Raw genomic sequence first — 19,771 nt, forward strand, 5'->3', positions numbered from 1 at the left:
TCCCTCCACGCTAAGACATCAGCCCACCGTGTTCACGCCCCCTACAGGTAAAGTATTCTCAACTCTTAAGACACCAGCCCATCGTGTTCACGCCCCCTACAGGTAAAGTATTCTCAACACTTAAGACACCAGCCCATCGTGTTCACGCCCCCTACAGGTAAAGTATTCTCAACTCTAAGACACCAGCCTACTGTGTTCACGCCCCTACAGGTAAAGTATTCTCAACTCTTAAGACACCAGCCCACCGTGTTCACGCCCCCTGCAGGTAAAGTATTCTCAACTCTAAGACACCAGCCTACTGTGTTCACGCCCCTACAGGTAAAGTATTCTCAACTCTAAGACACCAGCCTACTGTGTTCACGCCCCTACAGGTAAAGTATTCTCAACTCTTAAGACACCAGCCCACTGTGTTCAGGGGCCCCCTACAGGTAAAGTATTCTCAACTCTAAGACACCAGCCTACTGTGTTCACGCCCCCACAGGTAAAGTATTCTCAACTCTAAGACACCAGCCCACTATCTTCTCGCCCCCACAAGTACAGCACCTTCCACGCTAATATACCTGGGTATCTCTGGTATACGGTATACATTAAGACATCATTCGTGTAATGATAAATTTTTAATATCCATATGTAGAGATAATAACCAGATGTTGGTGTATTTTATTACCCTTTTCAGTATATTTATTTGTTATTGTCGTGTGAGGTCAGATTTTACACGCGCCCATGTCACATGATAATGAACCAGTTGTACACATATTTAAAACCGCCGTGCCAGCTGTCACCAGTAAAGACTATAGACATGGATTGCAAGATTGCTGGAATTGCCGTGAATATATAGTTCCCATAGTCGCTTATGAAACGATGAATTTAGAACGTACAATTTTTCCACGACACTATAAAGAATGTACACGTGGCAACAAGCACTTCTCACTTGCATTCTGCTCCGAGTACCACGTGACAGTATCGACTTTTGATTACACGCAGGTGTTAATTTCAATCTACAATGTAATGCTATCACCAGTCTCTCCCAACATCGTCACAGCAGCAGATTTACGCGACATGCAGACGTGGGCGATGGGCATTCGTTTATCAGAAACCTGTCCACATTTTACTAATTACCACATGCCCCTGTCGCCATCTGGCGTCTCACAAACAAAGCACACACTCATCCTCATACCGGAGGGGTGGGGGTTGTTATGCTAATATATGTGTACGGGGTATCTACACGATGATCTTGTGTGTGACCTATTCTTAAACAGATGGATGTTATCATGTAAATATTAGTGTCATAAATATGTATTAAAATGTAATGTAATATTTGTGCGTGTGTGTAACATGTGTGTACGACCACTACATGTATACGTGCATCTAGAGCGATGGCATGCATACGTGGACACTGGAAACCCTTAAACACTTCTACAGAAAATCTTTGGGGGAGGGGCGGTCGGGTAGCCTAGTGGTTAAAGCGTTCGCTCGTCACGCCGAAGACCCGGTTTCGATTCCCGACATGGCTGCAATGTGTGAAGCCCATTTCTGGTGTCCCCCGCCGTGATATTGCTGGAATATTGCTAAAAGCGGCGTAAAACCATACTCACTCACTCACTTTAGGTGAAGTCTGGTTGGTTTGGGAACCACGTGTTCAACTCCAGGCACCACCCACTACCTTTTCAACATGAAGCACTCCCCACTACCTGCAACTTTCAGCAGCGCAACCCCTCCCCACTACAGTTCTACAACAAGCACCCGCTCTACTTTTCAACGCAACGCACCCCTCTACCTTCAACTCCCGGCACCCCCCCCCCCCCCCACTACCCCCCTACACACACCAGGCACCCCACTACCTTTTGCACAAAGCACACCAAATACCGTTCAACACCAAGCACCCCCACCACTGTTCAACACCAAGCACCCCCGCCACCGTTCAACACCAAGCACCCCCGCCACCGTTCAACACCAAGCACCCCCGCCACCGTTCAACACCAAGCACCCCCGCCACCTTTCAACACCAAGCACCCCCGCCACCTTTCAACACCAAGCACCCCCGCCACCTTTCAACACCAAGCACCCCCGCCACCTTTCAACACCAAGCACCCCCGCCACCGTTCAACACCAAGCACCCCCGCCACCTTTCAACACCAAGCACCCCCGCCACCTTTCAACACCAAGCACCCCCGCCACCTTTCAACACCAAGCACCCCCGCCACCGTTCAACACCAAGCACCCTCGCCACCTTTCAACACCAAGCACCCCCGCCACCTTTCAACACCAAGCACCCCCGCCACCGTTCAACACCAAGCACCCCCGCCACCTTTCAACACCAAGCACCCCCGCCACCGTTCAACACCAAGCATCCCCGCCACCGTTCAACACCAAGCATCCCCGCCACCGTTCAACACCAAGCATCCCCGCCACCGTTCAACACCAAGCACCCGCACCACCGTTCAACACCAAGCACCCGCACCACCGTTCAACACCAAGCATCCGCATTACCGTTCAACACCAAGCACCCCACTTCCTTCAAACTCGAAACACTAGCTTCAACTCACAACAACCCCGTCAGCTTCAACTCGCAGCACCCCCACTAGCTTCAACTCACAACACCCGCGCTAGCTTCAACTGACAACACCCCCGCTAGCATCAACTGACAACACCTCCGCTAGCTTCAACTCACAACACCCCCGCTAGCTTCAACTGACAACACTCCCGCTAGCTTCAACTGACAACACCCCCGCTAGCTTCAACTGACAACACCCCCGCTAGCATCAACTGACAACACCCCCGCTAGCTTCAACTGACAACACCCCCGCTAGCTTCAACTGACAACACCCCCGCTAGCTTCAACTCGCAGCTCTCCGGCTAGCTTCAACCCACAGCATCCCGCTAGCTTCAACTCACAGCACCCCCGCTAGCTTCAACTCGCAGCACTCCAGCTAGCTTCAACTCACAGCACCCCCGCTAGCTTCAACTCACAGCACCCCTACTACATTGTAGGAACAACGTGCCCTGCTTCCCAGTCCTACTCAACCCACGTTTGTCTTCCATGTGGCTGGTTCGCAGAAATGTGTGGCAGGAGGGAAATAAATACAACAGTCAGTGAGGTTGTGTTTCTTGTGTTAGCATATTCGCTAAGTCGTATCGATTTGCCAGGCGGCTGTATATTTCAACAGTTGTGCGGCAGTGGTCAGCGTGTCGGCGATTATCGCCTGATGTGTAGCGTTTGTCAACGGTACATATCGCGATTATCATCGACAGTTTGGCTTAGACCCACATTGGCCACCACCAGTAGAATAATTGACCCTGAGGCTACGAAGGGTAGGTGAAGGAGTTACTGTAACTGCTGCCTGTCATCACAGCCTGTTTACAAATCGGTGCCAACGTATTGTATAATGTCCCTTTGTATATTGTGATATTGTAGAAAAGTGGAATTGGAAGATAATGTCGAAAGCGATAAACTTAGGGCTACTACATGATTGATAGGTGAAGTCGCAGCAATAAACTTGGGGCTACTACATGATTGATAGGTGATGTCGCAGCAATAAACTTGGGGCTACTAAATGATTGATATGTGATGTCGCAGCAATAAACTTAGGGCTACTACATGATTGATAGATGATGTCGCAGCAATTAACTAAGTGCTACTACATGATTGATAGGTGATGTCGCAGCAATAAACTTAGGGCTACTACATGATTGATAGGTGATGTCGTAGTAATAAACTTAGGGCTACTACATGATTGATAGGTGATGGCGCAGCAACAAACCTAGGGCTACTACATGATTGATAGGTGATGTCGCAGCAATAAACCTAGGGCTACTACATGATTGATAGGTGATGTCGCAGCAAAAAACTTAGGGCTACTACATGATTGATATGTGATGTCGCAGCAATAAACTTAGGGCTACTACATGATTGATAGATGATGTCGCAGCAATAAACTAAGTGCTACTACATGATTGATAGGTGATGGCGCAGCAATAAACTTAGGGCTACTACATGATTGATAGGTGATGTCGTAGTAATAAACTTAGGGCTACTACATGATTGATAGGTGATGGCGCAGCAATAAACCTAGGGCTACTACATGGTTGATAGGTGAAGTCGCAGCAATAAACTTAGGGCTACTACATGACTGATAGGTGATGGCGCAGCAATAAACCTAGGGCTACTACATGATTGATAGATGATGTCGCAGCAATAAACCTAGGGCTACTACATGATTGATAGATGATGTCGCAGCAATAAACTAAGTGCTACTACATGATTCATAGGTGATGTCGCAGCAATAAACTTAGGGCTACTACATGATTGATAGGTGATGGCGCAGCAATAAACTTAGGGCTACTACATGATTGATAGATGATGTCGCAGCAATAAACTAAGGGCTACTACATGATTGATAGATGATGTCGCAGCAATAAACTAAGTGCTACTACATGATTGATAGGTGATGTCGTAGTAATAAACTTAGGGCTACTACATGATTGATAGGTGATGTCGCAGCAAGAAACATACAGCTTCCCGAGGCAAGAGAGTTAACTGACTATAAAAGTCCAGTTTCCACCCTTGCTGAACTAGGCAATCAAAATCTCGCAACGAAATCGAAATCCGGTTCGTAAACTGTCGTGCAGATTTTGGTCGATTGCAGGATTTGCAAAACATGTGCACCGCCAACTTATTGTCAACAGATATTTTCCAAACCTTTTCATGTTTTTAATCAAGGTGCTCGCGTGATTTGATGCACTTCGCGATGTAAGATCCGTTTTATCACAATATAGATCTTGATTAGCGATGATCAGATCGTCTTGACTGGGCGCCGCCATTTTGTTTGAAACAAAGGCAAGTGATGGAATCGGATTGGTCCATAAGAGAGGCTCAGAAGGGACATAACTCATAATAACCACTGGTGGCGCTACGATCGAGCCCAGGAATTCCAGCCAAGTTCGGCAAGGGTTAAACAGGACTTCAGAGTCAGTTAACTCTCTTGCCTCGGGAAGATGTAAACATTGAGCTACTACAGGACGAGTAGGCGATGTGTAATACTATGCATAGGGCAACTACATGATTGGTAGACTATGTGTCACACTATGCAGAGCGCTGGTGTGACATCACCTACCAATCCTCTAGTAGCCCCACGTCTAGTGTAATACCACCCACCCCTCCTGTAGTAGCCCTATGTCTAGTGTGACATCTCCTACCCATCATGAAGTAGCCCTATGTATAGTGTGACATCACCCACCCCTCCTGTAGTAGCCGTTTGTCTGGTGTGACATCACCTACCGCTCCCGTAGTAGCCCTATGTCTGGTGTGACATCACCCACCCCTCTTGTAGTAGCCGTGTGTCTGGTGTGACATCACCTATCCCTCCTGTAGTAGCCCTATGTCTGGTGTGACATCACCTACCCATCCTGCAGTAGCCCTATGTCTGGTGTGACATCACCTACCCACACTGTAGTAACCCTATGTCTGGTGTGACATCTCCTACCCATCATGAAGTAGCCCGATGTATAGTGTGACATCACCCGCCCCTCCTGTAGTAGCCCTATGTCTGGTGTGACATCACCTACCCATCCTGCAGTAGCCCTATGTCTGGTGTGACATCACCTACCGCTCCTGTAGTAGCCGTGTGTCTGGTGTGACATCACCTATCCCTCCTGTAGTAGCCCTATGTCTGGTGTGACATCACCTACCCATCCTGCAGTAGCCCTATGTCTGGTGTGACATCACCTACCCACACTGTAGTAACCCTATGCCTGGTGTGACATCACCTACCCATCATGTAGTAGCCCCATGTATAGTTTGACATCAGCCACCCCTCCTGTAGTAGCGGTATGTCTGGTGTGACATCACCTACCCACCCTGTAGTAGCCTTATGTCTAGTGTAACATCACCTACCCATCCTGTAGTAGCCCTATGTATAGTGTGACATCACCTACCCATCCTGTAGTAGTCCTATGTCTAGTGTGACATCACCTACCCATCCTGTAGTAGCCTTATGTCTAGTGTAACATCACCTATGTATAGTGTGACATTACCTACCCATCCTGTATTAGTCCCATGTCTAGTGTGACATCACCTACCCCTCCTGTGGTAGCCCTATGTCTAGTGTAACATCACCTACCCATCCTGTAGTAGTCCCATGTCTAGTGTGACATCACCTACCCATCCTGTAGTAGCCTGATGTCTAGTGTGACATCACCTACCCATCCTCTAGTAGCCTTATGTCTAGTGTGAAATCACCTACCCATCCTGTAGTAGCCCTATGTTTGGTGTGACATCACCTACCCATCCTGTAGTAGCCCTATGTCTGGTGTGACATCACCTACCCACCCTGTAGTAGCCTTATGTCTAGTGTGACATCATCTACACACACATACTTCTATCATTTAGCAGTCCGTATTTCAAAATTGAGATTTGTCAATTTTATAATTGTACCATAAGTCCATAGGGGTTGTTTAGTTCCGGTCATATCGAGGCACAGATATTGATCACAACCAGAGTAAAATAGTTCCCTTGGCGATAAAATGGTTTGGGGACAAATTATAGTGGTGATGGGCGCAGTAATTTCCCGGTGGAGCCAGCTAACACCGACACCGCTTATGACGAAAAAATCGAATAACGAGATTTCCGTTTCTCTTGATCCTGCACAGTCGAGAAAACAAATGCTGGGTTAGGAGAACGAATGATCTGCAGCTTCCAAATACCTTAAAATAATGATAAAGAATAACACATGAGCATCCTTTGTATGAAATAAATAACCAGATTCTGTGCACGCCCGTCCTGGTGTAAAACTGTGATCAGTGACACAGTGGGAATGAGTGAGCACACCGTCTGAGGAGCTAAAGATGGATGCTAGTTTAGAGAGATGTGGAGAGGAGGGGATTGGGAGGTGAGATACTGATATAGTGGGAAAGAGAGGGAGAATATATCAGCGCTAAGAAGAAAAGAGAGAATGAGAGAGATGGACGGAGCGAGAATATATATTAAATTTTACATAGGTCCAGCAAATGAGATGCACGACTCATTGATAGTTGCAGGTCAGGCTATTGAGATACCTGCACATTCATAGTTACAGGTCAGGCTATTGAGATACCTGCACATTCATAGTTACAGGTCAGGCTATTGAGATACCTGCACATTCATAGTTACAGGTCAGGCTATTGAGATACCTGCACATTCATAGTTACAGGTCAGGCTATTGAGATACCTGCACATTCATAGTTACAGGTCAGGCTATTGAGATACCTGCACATTCATAGTTACAGGTCAGGCTATTGAGATACCTGCACATTCATAGTTACAGGTCAGGCTACTGAGATACCTGCACATTCATAGTTACAGGTCAGGCTATTGAGATACCTGCACATTCATAGTTACAGGTCAGGCTATTGAGATACCTGCACATTCATAGTTACAGGTCAGGCTATTGAGATACCTGCACATTCATAGTTACAGGTCAGGCTATTGAGATACCTGCACATTCATAGTTACAGGTCAGGCTATTGAGATACCTGCACATTCATAGTTACAGGTCAGGCTATTGAGATACCTGCACATTCATAGTTACAGGTCAGGCTATTGAGATACCTGCACATTCATAGTTACAGGTCAGGCTATTGAGATACCTGCACATTCATAGTTACAGGTCAGGCTATTGAGATACCTGCACATTCATAGTTACAGGTCAGGCTATTGAGATACCTGCACATTCATGGTTGCAGGTCAAGCTATTGGGAGGCCGCACACATTGATAGTCACAGGTCCAGCTACTGAGATACCTGCACATTGAAAGTTACAGGTCAAGCTATTAAGAGGCCGCACACATTCATAGTCACAGGTCCAGCTACTGAGATACCTGCACATTGAAAGTTACAGGTCAAGCTATTGGGAGGCCGCACACATTGATAGTCACAGGTCCAGCTACTGAGATACCTGCACATTGAAAGTTACAGGTCAAGCTATTGGGAGGCCGCACACATTGATAGTCACAGGTCCAGCTACTGAGATACCTGCACATTGAAAGTTACAGGTCAAGCTATTGGGAGGCCGCACACATTGATAGTCACAGGTCCAGCTACTGAGATACCTGCACATTGAAAGTTACAGGTCAAGCTATTGGGAGGCCGCACACATTGATAGTCACAGGTCCAGCTACTGAGATACCTGCACATTGAAAGTTACAGGTCAAGCTATTAAGAGGCCGCACACATTCATAGTCACAGGTCCAGCTACTGAGATACCTGCACATTGAAAGTTACAGGTCAAGCTACTGGGAGGCCGCACACATTGATAGTCACAGGTCCAGCTACTGAGATACCTGCACATTGAAAGTTACAGGTCAAGCTATTGGGAGGCCGCACGCATTGAAAGTCACAGGTCCAACTACTGAGATACCTGCACATTGAAAGTTACAGGTCAAACTATTGGGAGGCCGCACACATTGATAGTCACAGGTCCAGCTACTGAGATACCTGCACATTGAAAGTTACAGGTCAAGCTATTGGGAGGCCGCACACATTCATAGTCACAGGTCCAGCTACTGAGATACCTGCACATTGAAAGTTACAGGTCAAGCTATTGGGAGGCCGCACACATTGATAGTCACAGGTCCAGCTACTGAGATACCTGCACATTGAAAGTTACAGGTCAAGCTATTAAGAGGCCGCACACATTAATAGTCACAGGTCCAGCTTCTGAGATACCTGCCCATTCATAGTTACAGGTCAAGCTACTGAGGTACCTGCACATTAATAGTTACAGGTCCAGCTATTGGGAGATCGCACATACTTATAGTCACAGGTCGAACAATTGAAAGGTCGCACACAGTCGAAGTCCAGATAGTGTCCATAGCCAGTGACGGACTGTCATCCCGCAGACATCGAACACGCTCAGGTTCAGATTGTTCACACCATGTATGTTTTTGCTGCATATGGTTTATCGCTCCTCTCCTTTCAACACCAAGCCCCTGTCGACATGCGCCTGGGAATTATTTTAAGAGGCTTATATAAATCAATAAGTGGTCCTTTGCGTGTATTTCCAGTTCACAATTGGCACACAGCTGGTTCTTCTCAAACACCGGGATAAAATGAGAACAACTCCAGGATTTTAATTCTATTTTTAGTAGAATATTACTATTTCTTGACATGTAAGTCGATCAAGTTACGTGACCATAAAATTGGATCAGAACAAACCTGGAACACATTTCACACTTATATCGCGAACAGAGACTTATCTTGTTGGATGAGCTTCTATTTTTAAATAAACAAGGATAGTTTACATAAGTGAAAACTGTTGGTAGTCGTACTAGTGGTAGTAGAAGTAGTAGTAGTATGAATACTAGTAGCAGTAGTCGTCGTCGTCGTGAGTGAGTGAGTGAGTGAGTGAGTGAATATGGTTTTACGCCGCTTTGAGTAATATTCCACGGATATTTCAGCAATATCACAGCGGGGGACACTAGAAATGGGCTTCACACATTGTACCCATGTCGGGTATCGAACCTGGGTCTTCGGCGTGACGAGCGAACGCTTTAACCACTACCCGACCGCAGCGACAGGTCCTGACCGCCCCTAGTAGTAGTACTAGTAGTAGTAGCAGCAGCAGTAGTAGTAGCAGTATTAGCAGTAGTAGCAGTAGTAGTAGTAGTAGTTGTAGTTGTAGTTGTAGTAGTAGCAGTAGTAGTAGTAGTAGCAGCAGCAGCAGCAGCAGTAGTAGTAGTAGTAGTAGTAGCAGCAGCAGCAGAAGAAGTAGTAGTAGTAGTAGTAGTAGTTGTAGTAGTTGTAGTAGTGGTAGTAGTGGTAGTAGTGGTTGTGGTTAGGGTATTATTGGCAGTAGTGCTAGTGGTGGTAGTACTGGGAGTAGTAAAAGAAGATATGTTTTTGTTGAACCCCGCAATCAACTTTAACATCATCAAAAACAGTTTCAAAAAGTGAAAACTGTTACCTATAGTGGTACTAGTGGTAGTAGTAGCAGTAGTTGTAGTAGTGGTAGTGGTGATGGTGGTAGTAGTAGTAGTAGTATTGGTAGTATAAGTAGTAGTAGTAGTGAGGGAGTGAGTGAGTGAGTATGTTTTTACGCCGCTTTCAGCAAAATTCAAGCAATATCACAGCGGGGGGCACAAGAAATGTGCTTCACACACATCGAATCCGGGTCTTCGGCGCGACGAGCGAACGCTTAACCACTAGGCTACCCGACCGCCCCTAGTAGTAGTAGTAATAGTAGCAGCAGTAGTAGTAGCAGCGGAAATCACGTAGTAGTAGAAGTAGTAGTAGTAGCAGTAGTTGTAGTAGTAGTAGTGGTGGTAATAGTAGATATAGTAGTGGTTGTGGTAGTTATAGTAGTAGTGGTAGAAGTAATAGCAGTAGTAGTAGTAGTAGTAGTAGTAGCTGTAGTATTGGTAATAGTAGTAGTAGAAGTTTTGGCAATAGTAGTATTGGTGGTGTTGTTGGTGGTAGTAGTAGTAATACTGGCGGTAGTAGCGGTAGTAGAATGATTTGTAGTGGTGGTAGTAGTAGTTGTAGCAGTTGTAGTATTGGTAGTTTTAGTAGAAGTAGTGTTGTTGGTGGTAGTAGTAGTAGTAGCAGCAGTTGCAGTGGGAGTGAAGTGCTAGTTGTAGTAGGGAACCGATACCATTACCCGGAATCTGAAGATGTTCTAGTAAAAGTAGTAGATGCAGTAGTAGAAGTAGTACAAAAATAGTAGTAGTAGAACTAGTAGTGGAAGTAGTAGTAATAGTAGTAGTAGTACTAGTAGCAGCAGCCACAACAACAGCAGCAGCAGCAGTAGTCGTCGTCGTAGTAGTAGTAGTAGTAGCAGTGGTAGTGGTAGTGGTAGTAGTAGTAAAGAATGTATCCAGAGTGTGTCAGCGTGTACTCTGTGTGTCAGGGTGTACTCAATGTGTCAGGATGTACTCAGAATGTCAGGGTGTACTCAGTGTGTGTCAGGGTGTACTCAATGTTTCAGGGTGTACTCAGTGTGTGTCAGGAAGTACTCAGTGTGTCAGGGTGTACTCAGTGTGTGTCAGGAAGTACTCAGCGTGTGTCAGGAAGTACTCAGTGTGTGTCAGGAAGTACTCAGTGTGTGTCAGGATATACTTAGTGTGTGTCAGGATGTACTCAGTGTGTGTCAGGAAGTACTCAGTGTGTGTCAGGATGTACTCAGCATGTCTGGGTGTACTCAGCGTGTGTCTGGGTGTACTCAGTGTGTGTCAGGATGTACTCAGCATGTCTGGGTGTACTCAGTGATTGTCTGGGTGTACTCAGTGTTTTTCAGGAAGTACTCAGCGTGTCTGGGTGTACTCAATGTGTGTCAGGATGTACTCAGTGTGTGTCAGGATATACTCAGTATGTGTCAGGAAGTACTCAGTGTGTGTCAGGATGTACTCAGTGTGTGTCAGGATGTACTCAGTGTGTGTCAGGATGTACTCAGCATGTCTGGGTGTACTCAGCGTGTGTCAGGATGTGTCAGGATGTACTCAGCGTGTGTCAGGATGTACTCAGCATGTCTGGGTGTACTCAGCGTGTGTCAGGATGTGTCAGGATATACTCAGTGTGTGTCAGGATGTAATCAGCGTGTCTGGGTGTACTCAGCGTGTGTCAGGATGTACTCAGTGTGTGTCAGGGTGTACTCAGCGTGTGTCAGGCAGATCACTCGTGTCATTCGCCTCGAGTATGTGATGTGCTGTCTGGTTAGAGCACGATGTAGATATATGCTAATCCTGTTTGTCCTGTTTGTGTTTAATTCTCCTATTTCAATGCCCGGCATGCAAATAGTTCTTTCATTAGCTTATTCTTCAGCTTAATTCCATTGCATCTCATGATCCACGTGTCCATGTTAGTCCAATTACAGACTTCTGTGGACGTCGCCTTCATTTTGTTTGTCTACTATAGGGGTTATATCCCCTCTGTTTCTTTCACGATAGTCTACATGGCTAACAGTTACCTTCCTTTGTATCAATACAATTTAACGCACAATCTCTTCCTGTGTTATTCGGGTCCATTTGTTTGCGTGCAGACTTGGAAATGCCAGCAGTTATCTGTGATTATGCAAAGTGGTCATTGTCAAGAGCGCTCGCCTACTTTTATCGATAAACGAAAGGAAATCACAGGGTTCCCTACGATGTCATTTTCAAAAGTAGACATGTCATGGAGCCCTTGAAGCACGGATACTTAGCTAGGAAAGCGCTCAGCTAGCCAGCACCATTTTGTTTATTACTCCAGGAATATACTGAAAGCATATCATTCTCATCCTGCGTGGGTGGGGTTGGTTGTGTGGGTGTGGGTGTGGGTGCTGGCGGTTTAGGGTAGGGGAGACTGGCAGGACTGAGATGTAAGCGACCCTCCTGGCAGAAATTCTGCTGACCCTCCAGTATGTACATCTCAGGTGTTCTGGGGAGCTTTCTGACTAAACACGATCAAACATACGTAGGATACGTACACGACCAAAGGTGATGAGAAGTCGTCCGTCTGTACACAGCCGAACGTGATGAGAAGTCGTCCGTCTGTACACAGGAAAGGTGATGTGATGTCGCCCGTCTGTACACGACCAAAGGTGATAAGAAATCGCCTGTCTGTACACGACCAAAGGTGATGAGAAGTCGCCTGTCTGTACACGACCAAACGTGATGAGAAGTCGTTCGTCTGTACACAGCCGAACGTGATGAGAAGTCGTTCGTCTGTACACAGCCAAACGTGATGAGAAGTCTTCCGTCTGTACACAGCCGAACGTGATGAGAAGTCGTCCGTCTGTACACAGGAAAGGTGATGTGATGTCACCCGTCTGTACACGACCAAACGTGATGAGAAGTCGTCCGTCTGTACACCACCAAACGCGATGAGACGTCGTCCGTCTGTACACAGCCAAACGTGATGAGAAGTTGCCCGTCTGTACACGACCAAACGTGATGAGAAGTCGTCCGTCTGTACACGACCAAACGCGATCAAGTCGTCCGTCTGTACACGACCAAACGTGATGAGAAGTCGCCTGTCTGTACACAGCCGAACGTGATGATAAAGTCGTCCGCCTGTACACGACCAAACGCGATGAGAAGTCGCCCGTCTGTAAACAGGAAAGGTGATGAGAAGTCGTCCGTCTGTACACGACCAAACGTGATGAGAAGTCGTCCGTCTGTACACGACCAAACGTGATGAGAAGTCGTCCGTCTGTACACGACCAAACGTGATGAGAAGTCGTCCGTCTGTACACGACCAAACGCGATGAGAAGTCGTCCGTCTGTACACGACCAAACGTGATGAGAAGTCGTCCGTCTGTACACGACCAAACGCGATGAGAAGTCGCCTGTCTGTACACGACCAAACGTGATGAGAAGTCGACTGTCTGTACACGACCAAACGCGATGAGAAGTCGTCCGTCTGTACACAGGAAAGGTGATGTGATATCACCCGTCTGTACACGACCAAACGTGATGAGAAGTCGTCCGTCTGTACACGACCAAAGGTGATGAGAAGTCGCCTGTCTGTACACGACCAAAGGTGATGAGAAGTCGCCCGTCTGTACACGGTCAAACGTGATGAGAATTCGCCATAATGTTTCATATGATACGAAAGGAAACATATCAATGCCACTCTAAAATAAAATAGTACTTACACCTACGTAGAAGATACTTTCATCTCGGTATACGATATGACATACCTGGACGTATCATCTCCTATCGACTGATAATTTTTTTTTAATGGTAATAGTTCTATAGTTCCGGATAAGTTAATATAACCCCTGGCTTAATTAATAAAAACCGATTTGTTTGACTTTCAAGCTTAACATGTCCTTAGTGAAGTACTATCTTGTATATTTGATATTCGCATTTCGCTGTATATTGAAACAATCTTTCGCATCATTTTCCCTGTATATTATTACAATGTTAGTATTCCGAGGACTTCAAAGAAAAAAGGAGTGTATATGTGCTTGCATGTGCGTATGTGTGTGCGCGCGTGTGAAATAAATAAATAAATAAATAAATAAATAGGTTCCAGAAAAATATTTTCATCAGGTTTTACCCCCAGACGACTACAACGGGATGTCGCCCATGCCAGTCCGATAATGCATAATACTTTGTACACAAGGAATACTGAATGATGTGCTGCAGTGTTAATAACTGACGCCCAGTGCTGTAGGATGGGCGCTCTTCAGTCGTCGCAATACATGCCCGTCTCTGTATACAACATAAATACAAATTAAAAGATAAGGGATCCGTCGCTTAGCGTTATGTACTACGTGTTTTGCAATAAAACCGGGAGGCCATACGCGCGTTCAATAATGAAAGAGACAAAAATACTGTTTCGTTATATTTAGAAGTAGCCAGGTGGGCAAGTGGTATTTTCGTCACGAAGAAACTTATTGTATCTTCCATTAAACCTGCACCTAGTTTGGTATCGACAATGTGCTATACAAACAAGATACAGCACATGTGGGTCTAAACTGCGGTGTGGGAAATAGTATACAGAACGCACCACGGCGGATTTTATCAACGCATGGGTAGCGAAGGTCTGACCCATGTGTGAGGCTGGTTTTTCATTTAGGTTAATGATATTGGTTAACGGTTTAGTTTATTGAAACATGTTGTATGTCCAGTTTTATCTTTTACACTAACAATTTAGGAAGACTTCAGATCAGTTGATGCCTAAAACAACCTAATTCCGTAGAAACGTGGACACCTTGCTCCTGTAGACGTGGACCTTGGCCACACATTATCTCTTGATTTTGTAAAAGTGGTATAATGGTCACTCCTGTGGTCACTTCCTAGCTGGGAAAGTATCCGTAATGTTAAACTGGGTTAGGTCAGGGCTGTTAGATGTGATTATGGCGGTGGATCGGACGTTGTCTTAGGCCGCGTCTCTAATCAAATTTCCACCTTTATGATAACCAAGTATATTCGGTTCGAGGTCCTAGAGTCTCTGAGACGGGTTTTTGCTATTGGCTGAGGGTACTGGGCTTAACGGAGTTTACTCGGTGTCGTCTTCTCCTCTCGCTACGTGTATCGCAGGGGTGCCAGTTATCGCCATTGTCGGGCATTAATAAAACAACAATATTATCATGCTTATTCACCTACATATTTGCAGCGATACAGGGATGTATATCAAGCCTCATACCAGGCATGTATATTTAGCCTCATACAAGGCATGTATATCTAGTCTCATAAAAGGCATATACATCTAGCCTCATACAAGGCATGAATATCTAGCCTCATACCAGGCATGTATATCTAGCCTCATACCAGGCATGTATATCTAGCCTCATACCAGGCATGTATATCTAGCCTCATACCAGGCATGTATATCTAGCCTCATACCAGTCATGTATATCTTGCCTCTTATCAGGCATGTATATCTAGCCTCATACCAGGCATGTATATCTAGCCTCATACCAGGCATGTATATCTTGCCTTATATCAGGCATGTATATCTAGCCTCATACCAGGCATGTATATTTAGCCTCATACAAGGCATGTATATCTAGTCTCATACCAGGCATGTATATTTAGCCTCATACAAGGCATGTATATCTTGCCTCATACCAGGCATGTATATCTAGCCTCATACCAGGCATGTATATCTAGCCTCATACCAGGCATGTATATCTTGCCTCATACCAGGCATGTATATCTAGCCTCATACCAGGCATGTATATATAGCCACAGACCCGCCAAGATCCGGGGTAGAATAGGTCTTCAGCAACCCATGCTTGCCATAAAAGGCGACTATGCTTGTCGTAAGAGGAGACTAACGGGTTCGGGTGGTCAGGCTATCTGACTAGGTAGGTTTCATCATCAATACTAAAATTAACAAAATACCAAGCGCTTAAAAGATATAAAAGGTTTAATTGTGGTGTCGATTTAGAGAATAATGCTGACTTTAAAAAAGAGACAATTCTGTGCGGTTAGGCAGAAGCAGTATATAAGCAATCTGATGACTGAATTAAAAACATATGATACTCTTAACGGATGATACTCATCAACAGATGATACTCTTAACGGAACTATAACAAATTAAGAAATTATTGGAGCAATAAAAGAATTGAAGCGTGACAAGGCCCCTGGGGACAACGGTGGTCCTTTCGAATTTGATATATTCTCAGATGTTCTTGTACCATATCTTCACTTACTTTACAATAAAATATTTGACACAGCTATATTTAAGGCCTCGTAGAACGTGGGAATAATAATTCCGTTATTCAAGTACTGTTCACAGAGTGATCTCGACAGGCATGTGGAATCTCTTTATTAAATGTCTTTTAAAAAGTATTCACAAATTTTACAGAAATACCATTACGAATATGGGTCGACTTATTTAAACTGTTTGCTGAAGCAACACAAGCTCACTTTCAGCCAAACTACTACACTGTTAATGACAGCTTTACTCTCTGCAAACTCTATGCACTAAATATTAATTAAATAAATAAATAAATAAATTATTAAATATTAATCTTTTCACTGACTTAAAAAAAACCCTTTGATTATGCTGATGGGAAAATTACTGTTTCTTCTTCTAAGTAAAGGCTGTCCTGGTAAATTGTAATTTATGCTTAAAAGTATATACCGATGTCAAGGCGTCTGTAAAATCAGTATCTGGTGAAACTCCATGCTTTGAACCAGTACTGGTGTCAGACAAGGGTGCATGCTGAGTTCATAAATGGACTGTCAAGAAGAATAAGGTAGGAGTTTTGTAGTGGAATTATTTGTCTATTATTTCTGTCTCAAGAAATAGAGGATATTATTTTATTTTTGTTATGCTATTAAATGGTAAATTTAGACAAGATTAAAGTTATTTTTTTTAGGAATGGTGACATTACATCTAAACATGAAAACTGGCATTGCATGGTTCTATATTAGCCACATGTCATGTATATATATCTAGCCTTATGTAATATACAATGTATAGATGTTTATATAGCCTCATGTAATATAACAATGTAGGCCCTATGTATAGATTCTATCTAGCCTCATGCATCTGTCTTGCAATATGACAGGCGTGTATATCTAGCCTCATCTTATACATGTATGTTTTACTCATGTTATAAATATATATCTAGCCTCATGTCCAGGCAGATACTAGTATATCTAGACAAATGATATACATGTATATCTAGCCTCATGTTAAACATGTATGGAGAGTATCATGTCCAGGCAGATACTAGTATATCTAGACAAATGATATACATGTATATCTAGCCTCATGTTAAACATGTATGGAGAGTATCATGTCCAGGCAGATACTAGTATATCTAGACAAATGATATACATGTATATCTAGCCTCATGTTAAACATGTATGGAGAGTATCATGTCCAGGCAGATACTAGTATATCTAGACAAATGATATACATGTATATCTAGCCTCATGTTAAACATGTATGGAGAGTATCATGTCCAGGCAGATACTAGTATATCTAGACAAATGATATACATGTATATCTAGCCTCATGTTAAACATGTATGGAGAGTATCATGTCCAGGCAGATACTAGTATATCTAGACAAATGATATACATGTATATCTAGCCTCATGTTAAACATGTATGGAGAGTATCATGTCCAGGCAGATACTAGTATATCTAGACAAATGATATACATGTATATCTAGCCTCATGTTAAACATGTATGGAGAGTATCATGTCCAGGCAGATACTAGTATATCTAGACAAATGATATACATGTATATCTAGCCTCATGTTAAACATGTATGGAGAGTATCATGTCCAGGCAGATACTAGTATATCTAGACAAATGATATACATGTATATCTAGCCTCATGTTAAACATGTGTGGAGAGTATCATGTCCAGGCAGATACTAGTATATCTAGACAAATGATATACATGTATATCTAGCCTCATGTTAAACATGTATGGAGAGTATCATGTCCAGGCAGATACTAGTATATCTAGACAAATGATATACATGTATATCTAGCCTCATGTTAAACATGTATGGAGAGTATCATGTCCAGGCAGATACTAGTATATCTAGACAAATGATATACATGTATATCTAGCCTCATGTTAAACATGTATGGAGAGTATCATGTCCAGGCAGATACTAGTATATCTAGACAAATGATATACATATATATCTAGCCTCATGTTAAACATGTATGGAGAGTATCATGTCAGGCATGTATATCTAGCTTCATGCCAGGCAAATCTGCGAAATCTGGGGTTACATGTATTCCAGTATCAATATCTGGTTTCATTTCTGTATAAGAGTAAAATAATGTTCAACGTCGCTGTCATCCATATGATCAATAATATAGATAATCGAGTCAGAACCAGGGAAACATTTCTTCAAGAATCTTGGTAATAAAAGATATCTTGTTATCGCCAAGAATCTCGCGGTACTAAAAGACGCCTTGATATCGTAAAGCCTCGCGTTACTTATTGTGCTGAAAGACGCCTTGACGTCTTCCAGACTCATTGTGCTGAAAGACGCCTTGACGTCTTCCAGACTCATTGTGCTGAAAGACGCATTGACGTCTTCCAGACTCATTGTGTTGAAAGACGCCTTGACATCTTCCAGACTCTTTGTGCTGAAAGACGCCTTGACATCTTTCAGACTCATTGTGCTGAAAGACGCCTTGACATCTTCCAGACTCATTGTGTTGAAAGAAGCCTTGACATCTTCCAGACTCATTGTGCTGAAAGACGCCTTGATATCTTCCAGACTCATTGTGCTGAAAGACGCCTCGATATCTTCCAGACTCATTGTGTTGAAAGACGCCTTGACATCTTCCAGACTCATTGTGTTGAAAGACGCCTTGACATCTTCCAGACTCATTGTGCTGAAAGACGCCTTAACATCTTCCAGACTCATTGTGTTGAAAGACGCCTTGACATCTTCCAGACTCATTGTGTTGAAAGACGCCTCGATATCTTCCAGACTCATTGTGTTGAAAGACGCCTCGACATCTTCCAGACTCATTGTGTTGAAAGACGCCTTGACATCTTCCAGACTCATTGTGTTGAAAGATGCCTTGACATCTTCCAGACTCATAGTGCTGAAAGACGCCTTGACATCTTCCAGACTCATTGTGTTGAAAGACGCCTCAATATCTTCCAGACTCATTGTGTTGAAAGACGCCATGATATCTTCCAGACTCATTGTGCTGAAAGACGCCTTGACATCTTCCAGACTCATTGTGTTGAAAGACGCCTTGATATCTTCCAGACTCATTGTGTTGAAAGACGCCTTGACATCTTCCAGACTCATTGTGTTGAAAGACGCCTTGACATCTTCCAGACTCATTGTGTTGAAAGACGCCTTGACATCTTCCAGATTCATTGTGCTGAAGGGCGCCTTAACATCTTCCAGACTCATTGTGTTGAAAGACGCCTTGACATCTTCCAGACTCATTGTGTTGAAAGACGCCTTGACATCTTCCAGACTCATTGTGCTAAAGGCGCCTTGTCATCTTCCAGGCTCATTGTGCTGAAAGACGCCTCGATATCTTCCAGACTCATTGTGCTGAAAGACGCCTCGATATCTTCCAGACTCATTGTGCTGAAAGACGCCTTGACATCTTCCAGACTCATTGTGCTGAAAGACGCCTTGACCTCTTCCAGACTCATTGTGTTGAAAGACGCCTTGACATCTTCCAGACTCATTGTGTTGAAAGACGCCTCGATATCTTCCAGACTCATTGTGCTGAAAGACGCATTGTCATGTGCTGAAAGACGTCTACACCTAGCGGTTTTGTAGCGCAGATCGTTGCATCCCAACATGGACTATCTGGCTGCAGCTGTATACAACTTTAGAGCAGTGGGACGTACCAA

At 44.2% G+C, this 19,771-nt stretch overlaps 1 protein-coding gene across 7 annotated transcripts in view; it reads right to left on the minus strand.

Moving 5' to 3' along the window:
• LOC139475675 (protein unc-13 homolog B-like) overlaps window positions 1-19,771 on the minus strand; it is a 197,224-nt gene that overhangs the window by 157,861 nt on the left and 19,592 nt on the right. The gene's annotated exons all lie outside the window — the stretch shown is intronic.

The sequence above is a fragment of the Haliotis cracherodii genome, unplaced genomic scaffold (assembly GCF_022045235.1).
Source record: "Haliotis cracherodii isolate W230 unplaced genomic scaffold, xgHalCrac1.p SCAF_1, whole genome shotgun sequence".
Lineage (NCBI taxonomy): Eukaryota > Metazoa > Mollusca > Gastropoda > Lepetellida > Haliotidae > Haliotis > Haliotis cracherodii.